This window comes from Malania oleifera, chromosome 5 (genome assembly GCF_029873635.1).
Source record: "Malania oleifera isolate guangnan ecotype guangnan chromosome 5, ASM2987363v1, whole genome shotgun sequence".
Taxonomy (NCBI): domain Eukaryota; kingdom Viridiplantae; phylum Streptophyta; class Magnoliopsida; order Santalales; family Ximeniaceae; genus Malania; species Malania oleifera.
Genome location: NC_080421.1, coordinates 87,337,669 through 87,347,254, shown reverse-complemented (window position 1 = coordinate 87,347,254; position 9,586 = coordinate 87,337,669). Strand labels below are relative to the sequence as shown.

At 37.4% G+C, this 9,586-nt stretch overlaps 1 non-coding gene across 1 annotated transcript; it reads right to left on the bottom strand.

The window, feature by feature from the left end:
• Nucleotides 1-8,501: 8,501 nt before the first annotated feature.
• Nucleotides 8,502-8,611, bottom strand: LOC131156849 (small nucleolar RNA R71). The gene has a single exon (XR_009137118.1). It is a non-coding gene; the product is annotated as a small nucleolar RNA R71 (small nucleolar RNA).
• Nucleotides 8,612-9,586: the final 975 nt, after the last annotated feature.

Here is a 9,586-nt window from a genome sequence, read left to right as displayed (position 1 = left end):
AGTTTTTAGCAAGCAGAAAGGCCTCAAAGATGAAGAAATCAAAGACATGCAACCATTCTTGGAGGAAGCTGAAGAGTTTTTATCATCAAAGTTTACAAGGACATTGAACATATAAGTGAGGCAGAATGTTACAAATTGAGATTTTTTAGGACATTATACTTGCCTTTATATTTTCTTGTGACTACTTGTCTTTTGCACATTGGGCAAATAACCATCATGTATGTTGCAATCTTCCGGAAGCGTGGCCTGGAACCGTGAGGGAATAAAATATAATTTTTGAAAATTTTAAATTTGGATTCGCTTTGACCTATTATTGACCTAAGTGCGGTCAGAAGACCTAATTTCTACTCATTTAGTTGGTCATTAGACTAAACCTAGGCCAAGAAACTAGTAGTCTCGGTATGCTTTTACTAGAATTGGGATCGGGAGTTCAATTATATGAGGGAAATGTATTTGCACCCCTTACACACTCGTTCGGCGAATGGTACCTAATTAATTATGAATTATTCTTAAATTAAATTTAATAATATTTAATTAACTCCTTTTAAAATAAATAAATAAATAAAAATAAAGGAGAATAAAAATCTGGGGGTGATTTTGGAATGTTTCATAAGACCTCCAAACGAGGGGATCTTGTTAGGTATACCCCCTTCAGAGCTAATACAAGTGAGGTGTAAAATACCTTATTGCCCTTTTTTAAATCATACAGACACATCCAGGCAAAGAAAATGGAAAAAAAAAAATCATGAAATTAGGAACCAAAGAGTTTTTAGAAGTATCCTATAATTTGTACAACTTATAAAAAAATTTCTAAGATTTTTTAAAATTTTTTTCTAGAATAAACTTGCTTGGACACCTAAAATAAAACCTCAAGAGACCCTAAGAAAATTCCCAACATAGCATCCTAAAATAGCCCCAAAACAACCCTAATTTGTGGCACACAACAACCCCAAAATAGCCTTAATTTGCATCACACAATAGCTCCAAAACAGGCACGCCAAACAATTGAAGTGATCTCTAACAATACATGATTGAAACAAATCTCCAACATTCACAATTATCTCTCATTAATAAAATCAATTACATACATCTCATGAGAACCATTTAAAGCCATATTTCACCAAGTAAGAAATAATGGAATTCATTGCATTTGTGTAAGTCCTCATATTAGTCATAAAAGCTACAACTACTCTTCACCATTCATTCGTTCAAGGAGTCATGGAAAGATAACTAGCATACTAATCATATTTGAACAACTAGAACATAGAAGAAATATGATCCATTCATTCAAAACGTATTTCCATAAGCATCCAATAGAATCATAGTGGTGTACAAATGAGTATACATGGTGTAGGAGTTAAAAATATTCAAAAATCTAGATTCATATAAGAAGTAAATCTGAACAATTCTAGCCTAATCACATGCCTCAAGCCTTAGCCATCAAGGTTGCTGTCGTAATGGGTCTGCTATCCAAGACACAAAACCAAAGTTACAAAGCTCCAAATGACAATCCAACTAATCAAAATGAAGAAGGATGAATCATGAACAAATTATAAAAATTTAAGCTCAGTCGGATAAGCAATCACTATCCGATCATCTAGATCAAGCTGACTGCGCAGGTACCTCCAATTCTGAAGTTGTTACCGCAATGGGCCTTCGGTCCAAGCCACAAAACCAAATTTAAAAAGATCCAAATGGCAATCTAATCAACCAGAATGACGAATGATGAGTTACGGTCAACTTTTCCAAATGGAAGCTCAATCGAATGAGAAGTCACCATTTGATTGTCAAGATCAAGCTGACTGTGCAGGCACCTCTAATCCTGAATTTTCAGCAAACAATTTTCTTCTCTCCCTCACTCTTTCTTAGCCGTCCCAAGGATGCACGAAGCTTTTTTTTCCTCCTCTCTTCTCACGTGGCCCTCTCTCCACTTGCGAATGTGATGAGTCCCTAAAATACATGATTTTAGACCCTTATTTACCTTTGTTTATCCTCATTTTATTATGAATTTACTTAGAAGTTCAGTGCTATGCAAGTTTTATTTTTTTGTCTTTTTAGGAAAAATAGGTTAAAACCATGGAGTAAGACATTACAAGAAGCCAAAGAGTATTTGGAGGATTTAAAACTCAAATTTAGACGTTCAGCCAAGCTCCAGAAGCTTTGGATCATAAATAGATAGGAAGATGACACTCAACCATGTGGCGCGACAAGCAAACCATAGGGGCGACTTAGTTTTCCACTGCAAACTCCAAGGTTTAGAATGAGATCATAATGCTGCATGGTTTGACCAAGTGCGTGACCAAGTGACACCCTGGAGTGACTATGTTGAGATACTGAGATAGAACTGAAACTTGGAAATACCGAGAGTATTGACGAAGTGTTCGACCAAGAGACCTTCCGGGGCAACTATATCGAGATACTGAGATTTCCTAATGATCGAGATACTACAAGTGTTGACTTTTTGAGTCTTATCTTGTTTTGATTATGACAAATACAAAGTATCTTACTTGTGCACTGAGTTGTTTAAACAGGATCATTCTTTGCATGCACTAAGGGTAGGAACACACAAGTAAGCCACACGGACCATAAAGTTTAAGCTTTATATGGCTCTTGAAGAAGCAAAAAGAATGAAGACATTTTTGTGTTGTATTGTAATGCATTCAATATTTGGTTTGTAATTTAATATGGTTTGTAATAACTACATTATGCATTATAGGATTATATGATCAAGACCATAGATTGATGTTAGAGATCACCTTTGATCGACCTTCAGTCAACCAATGTCGGATTTTTGGGGTTAACTCTCTAGAGATCATAGACTAACCACAAGGACCCTAAAACCTTTGCACAAAATGCTATAACTTATTCACATATGAAAATATGGTTTTGGGTGATCGAATTGAGAGAGTTAAAAATGGTTCAGGTGACCGAATGTGGGTCAACTGTTGACCATGGCCTGAGCGACCGAACCTAATTTGAACTTAATGTCCACGGTTGACCGAAGATAAGAACGAACACTTTTTACCTCCCCTGGGCACTTGAACTCTAAGTTCAAAATAGCACCGGGCGATTGAAGTATGAAGTACGGCAGACCGAATTGACCACCAGGCGACTGAACCTTGAGTGTTTGGAAAATCACTTTGGTTCAGCCACCCGAACCTGTCCTCGAGCACTTGAAGTTGAAAATTCAAATTTTCCAGTTGTGAGTGTTCGAGCGATCGATCCTAAGGTCCAGGTGACAGAAACTCTCAGGTTGCCATATTTTTAACTGCCGTAACTAGGGTTAATTTAGGGTAATTTGAGTTAAACTTTACTTTAACAATTTCAAAATACCCAATAGGTCCCAAACGGGTATTTTTTAAGGGACATCTATAAATACACTTTCATTTGTCCTGATTAAGTGGAGATTAGCAAAAAACGATTAGCAAGAATTCTTTGAAATCTTTTGTGCTTCTATTGTTCATACTCATCCAAAAATTTTCAAGAATATCACTTATTCTCCTTACATTCTTATTTGAAAAATCATATTTGAGGAGAATCATTTATTTGTACTACTTGTTTACAAATTGATTTCAACTTGAAAAGAAGTTTGTTTTTTTGTGCATATTTCCTTTCATTTCCAAGCATACAACTTTTATCTTACATAATCTTTTGAAAAAATATTTTTGAGGGTTAGCTTAGAGAGTCTTTCCCATAGTATTTCTTATTGATAAATATTGATTGGAAAAACTCTATATTTGCTTGAGATCTTGCATTCTCATTGCAAGTATCTAAAGCTTGCGTATTATTATTGATATATATCACATCTTTGCAAGCTTTATTCCTAATCTCTATTGAGCGTTATATTGAAAAATATTTTTTGAGAATATTTGATTAGGATTCCCAAGTTCCTTTGATTATTTTTTAATTAAAATATCTTGAATCAAGGGTTTTACTCACACATACATAGATATACAAAAAATGTTGTTAGTTGATATATAACTTGACCAAATCTCACCTGAGCATAACTCTTTATCATTTATGAGTGCATTGTAATGCCCTGAACCCACCAAGTGGGGCCCGGAGGCTACGTGTTCCAAACACTTGTTTCTGATACCATTCACCACAATTATGCAACGAAAAAGTAAATAACCTCAATTTAAATACCATATTCTATATATATATATATATATATATATATATATATATATATATATATCCCGAAAAAAACTGCAACCATCTATTAATATTACATTCTAGCATTTATAAACATAAACTATACATAAACTACTATCACGAACACTCCAAAATTTACCAAAAATACTACCCTGCCCAAAGCTCTAAGCTCGATCGCCTAATGGACTTGAAAATATAATCATCCATTAGGGTAAGAGACATCTCAGTAAGGAAGAACAAATCATAACAATGTGTGGCAGAGAGTTTGAATAAATACAGAGCATATACTCAATTGTGTATTACTAACAGTAGCAGCTGATAAAATGCATCATTAACAACAATATTGTCATCTGATATCATACACGAGTTCATAATTATTTATAATAATAATACCCGAGAATAAGAAAGATTATCCGCCCATACAAGTAACTTCTCTCTGCTCTAATACTAATATTAGAGCACTCACCTTACCCAGTAAGTTCTCGGGCTATGTATATAGGCCAAGTTTCCAAGAATAGGGAAGGTTACCCGCCCATACAAGTAGTTTCCCTCTACTTTGGTACCAAACTGAAAATACTAGGGCACTCGCCTTTCTCAGCAAGCTCTTGGAAAAAAGTTTTACCTTGACATAATATACATATAATTAAATTAACTTACCATTTATCTCATCAGATCACATTCCACACAAAACACACAGTCCACACAAGACTAACATCTTCATAGAATACACGATCCACACAAGACTGACATCTTCATAGAATACATGATCCACACAGGACTGGTCCACATAGGACTAATATCTTCACAGAATACACAGTCCACACAAGACTAACATCACACAAAAATATATTGTGGCCCACACAGGCACCACTAACCACCAGTACCAATCCCTATGACCTACCTGTAGTGTATTAATAAAACAACCTCCTGAGGCCTGCCAATGCTCTACCCCAATATATAATGACAATATATGAACTCCTCAGGCCTACCAACGTATATCGTGATTACATCTAGGAAATATAACGAACTCCTCTGGCTTGCCAACATTATATTTTGATTCACACGAATAACCACACAAAATGACCTATATACACACATCACATTATTTGTCACATAGCAATCTTAAACTGTAGTATTCTCAAACAATCATTATTCACCAATAACTGTACTCACAGCTAACCAATGTTCACAATCCAACAGTATATTTCGTCATTTGGTACTCTCATCAAGCAACTAAATTGTGAAAGTTGTATTCTTGCCACACAATTTATTTTCCATATATATATATATATATATATAAATTATATCAAAGGTCAATATTTTCCAAATGCCCAACTGTTCAAATAAATCATACCTACATAAAGCCTACTATAATTAATTCCCCTCACCTAGTTTCCTAGATTATGCCTGCAAAGACTCCAATGATGTCTGCGGCACACACCCGAACCCTAAATCAAAAAGCAGATTTCATCGACTCAAATCCCAAAACAACATTAATTTAACATTTCCTAGGTTCCATATACCTCAATCTAACAATAAAACTTTAGAATATCTCACTTACCCTGATTTCGGGATGATGCCCCGGAATGTCAAACTGAAAATTTGCTCCATGTAAGTTGCAGAGAATTTTCCCAAGAACCTCATGGTGGTTCCTAATCATTGAAATGAGGCTTAACGGAGTCGAAATCGTCAGTGGAAGATTGGAGGGTCGTGCGTTTGCATGAGGGAGAGAAGAGAGATTTTTGTTTTAATTTTTCAAATGGCTCTCAGTTGTTTATAGTTTCAGCTCCACTAACAAAAATCATCGTTGGTTTTCTTGGTCTCTCAAAAGACCATTACTGGTTTTCTATTTAACCGGCCTGGTTCTTACCGTTTACCCTTTACTTGCCCACGGTAAAAACCCCAAATCATCACCGATTTTTTGTTTCCTCTTGAAAACCGTCGCCGGTTTTCTCCTTAACCAACCCAAAAACTTATTTTTCCCATTTCTCTTATTATTTTATTTTTTCAGGTTCTTACATCATATTTTGGGCTATAATTGTTGTACACATCTGCTTGTGTCAGAAATATTTCATTGTACACAAAATTTGTGTTTGATTGTCGGTTGTAATTCAAGCGTGGCTTAAGGTGGGTCTTCTTCACCCCGTAAGGATAGTTTGTAAAGGTTGAGGTTAGCCCTCGTAATTTGACCTAGTGTTGTAAACGGTGTCGCTCTACCAATTAGGTGAGTATGAGTGGAATCCTTGGTCTTGCGAGCTGAGGCGGGGACGTAGGCAGTATGACTGAACTTCGATAACATATCATGTGTCTACTATTAATTTCCAGCACATTATATTTCTGTATAGTATGTTATATTCGATAGACTGTGAATTCTGCGCATGATTTAATTCCCGCACATTATATTTATCTACGCATTTGAGATTGCATTTAGAAAGACCCTAGGTTGTGAAATACCGCCAGCATCTGGTTAATCCTAGGAAAAAGTTTTAAAATTCTAATTCACCCCCCTCTTGGGAATACACCAATTCCAACAGCATGTCTCGAGCATCAACTTGACCATCAAGACCCTGAGGTGCAACGAAGTCGAAGATATTAAAGATTCGAATCCCTAACTCCTTCTAAGATCCGACTAGGGCATGCACAAGAATGATAGAAGGGCGACTTAGTTGACAACAACGATCTACTATGTGAGATTTATTACAAATTTTCCTAACTTATAAACAACCCTTGTAAACCCTAGAGCCTATAAGTATTCGCTAAGAACACAAGCTCTGGGTTCCTCTTTGATCTCTCTTAGGTTAGTGATAGACCTAGGAAGTCATTGAGAGCTAAGTTAGAGTAGGAGTAGAGTAGTTTAGGCTCATGTATGGAGTGTCTGACGGTTTGTGACAACCAGCGGCATTCAAACAAAGCTGTGTATATTAGGATCTCCTCTTGTACTTCTGGCATTAGTGACAAATGTTTTGAATGATAAAGGGATGATCTTTTTACTCATACTTTCATTTACTACTTTCCATTTACTTGTTGTGTGCTTGATGAAAGATTGCAGATAAAGATAAGTACTACTATGTATCAGTTAGAGGGAAATAGTCGGCTACAGAACAATAGAGGTGTTCTTTATTGTTGAGACAGGGTATACTTCGGTGTCAGATTGTACTCTGGACAATTGGTGCACCCTTGCTACCCTATGCCCTTGATTGCCCCTCTCCCGCTTTGGCCCGCTCGGGTTAGTACTTTTATGGAAGTTGGGATGAGCGTAGTTAGAAGCATGGCGTCTAGAGTCTGATTCAAACCAAAGCATCGCTTTGTAGGAGTAGGGTAACTTAGAATTTACTTAATTTCCAGCAGTATAGATTTACTTGCTTTTAGTTATATTCTTTCCAGTAGTTGGTTCAATTCCATCCATTGAAAAATACCATATTTTACTTCTTTTTCATAATAAGGCCATAATAAACTATTTTTGAAGAGGTTTACTAGCTGTGCTTCAAGTCTTCGTGGATCGATACCCGACTAACCCACTTTCTATCAAACTTGGGATAGTTAGGTTTTATAAATATTATTTTTGGTAGTAAAGGACCCAAGCCTTGGCGAGCCTACCAAATTTTGGCGCCGTTGTCAAGGACTTGGCTACAATTATAAGCCAACTTCCACTTTAGAGTATTATTGCGTTGTTCTTTTAATTTGCTCTCCTTTTGTTTTCATTTTCTTTGTTAATTTCTATTTTCTTTATTTTTGGTTTTTTTTTTCTAAGTCTGAATTTGTGTGCTTACAAGTCTGTATGTTTGGTCTGCATTCTTGGGAACCCTAGATAATTTCTATAGATCATGAGATTGAAAAATCCTGTAGATTCCTTAGGAAACCTATCTCTAATCTAGAGAAGGATGAGTCATTTGAACTAGAAGCCATGGCCTAAAATAATCTCCCGGTTCCCATTGAACAAATCTCGGAACCCCACGCTCCCCACCTACTTGTGGTAGGAGAGCAACATCCTCGGCCCCTTAGGGACTACTTTGTACCTAATGCATACACCTCGCCATCCTACATCCGGTTCCTGGATGTTCAGGTGGCACAATTTGAGATAATGACTTCAATCATCTCAATGCTGCCCAACTTTCGTGGGAACTCGACATAAAATCCTTATCAGCTTCTAGATGAGTTTTTGAAAATTTGTGTCCACCATCTGCATACCTAATTTCAGTGATGATGCTCTCTGTCTTGGGCTCTTCCCGTTCTCTCTGAAGGATAAGGCCAAATATTGGCTGACGTTCTTAGAACCGTACTCGGTGGCCAACTGGGCCACCATACAACATAAATTTCTTAAAAAGTACTTCCCATTTGGGAAGACTAACCAGTTTCGGAGAGCCATCTCAAGTTTCTCACAGATGGATGGGGAACTCATTTTTGAGACTTGGGAGCACTTTAGGGACCTGCTCTATAAAAGTCCACATCATTGGGTCCCCAAGTGGCAATTTGTCCAAACTTTCTATGAAGGATTGGCTTAGAGAGATAGGTCTATGGTTGATGCGTGGTGCGGAGGTAATTTCCTCATTAAGCACGAGAACGAGGCCTAGATTCTCTTTCAAAATCTAGCTGAAAATTCTCAGCAGCACATGGCTGCCACCCGTAGACTACCCACTCCATCAAACTCTAAACCAAAGGGAGTTTATGAGTTGGTCACTAGCCAAGACCTAGCTCCTACCCTACATGCCATATCCAAAAAATTAGACTAGTGCTTGTCCTTAAGACTGCAAGCAATTGTGTGTGCAGAGGTATGTGTAATCTGCTCCGACCCTTCCCATACATGGTATAGTTGCCCACATGCGCATTTCCCACTTGTGCTTGGGGATGAGGAAGTAAAGCCCACCCACAACTGGTATGATAAGCCCTTTAATGACCCGTATTCAAACACATATAACCCTAGGTGGAAACAACATCCTAACTTCTCGTGGAGGCCGCAAGCTCCAGGTTTTCAAGCCCAAAGACCTCCACAGGTCTCAAATGCTTTTTTTCCGCAACCATACCAAAATCTCCAAAGTCATCCTGATTTAGCCCCCAGATTTTCAACCGCCTAGTAGTCGTCCCCCTCACAACCCAAGTATGACACATTTTAAGAGATAGTGTTAAGATCCCTTAAGAATATTGAAGCTGATCACCAAGTGGATCGACAACTCCTTCACTCTTACTCCCAATCCATTGTGAAGCTAGAAGCCACTTTAGGACAACTAGCTGCCACCTTGAGTCAGAGAGATGAAGGCAAGTTGCCAAGTCAGCCTATAGTAAATCCTAAGGGACAATATAGGGTAGAATATGAACTGGACACTGGCCACTCATCATATTCTGAGTAGGCCAAGGCAGTAACCATATTTTGAAATGGCAGGCTGACAGCTAAAGAAGGTAAGGAGCAGCTGAGCACGAGAGAGACTCAAGATGA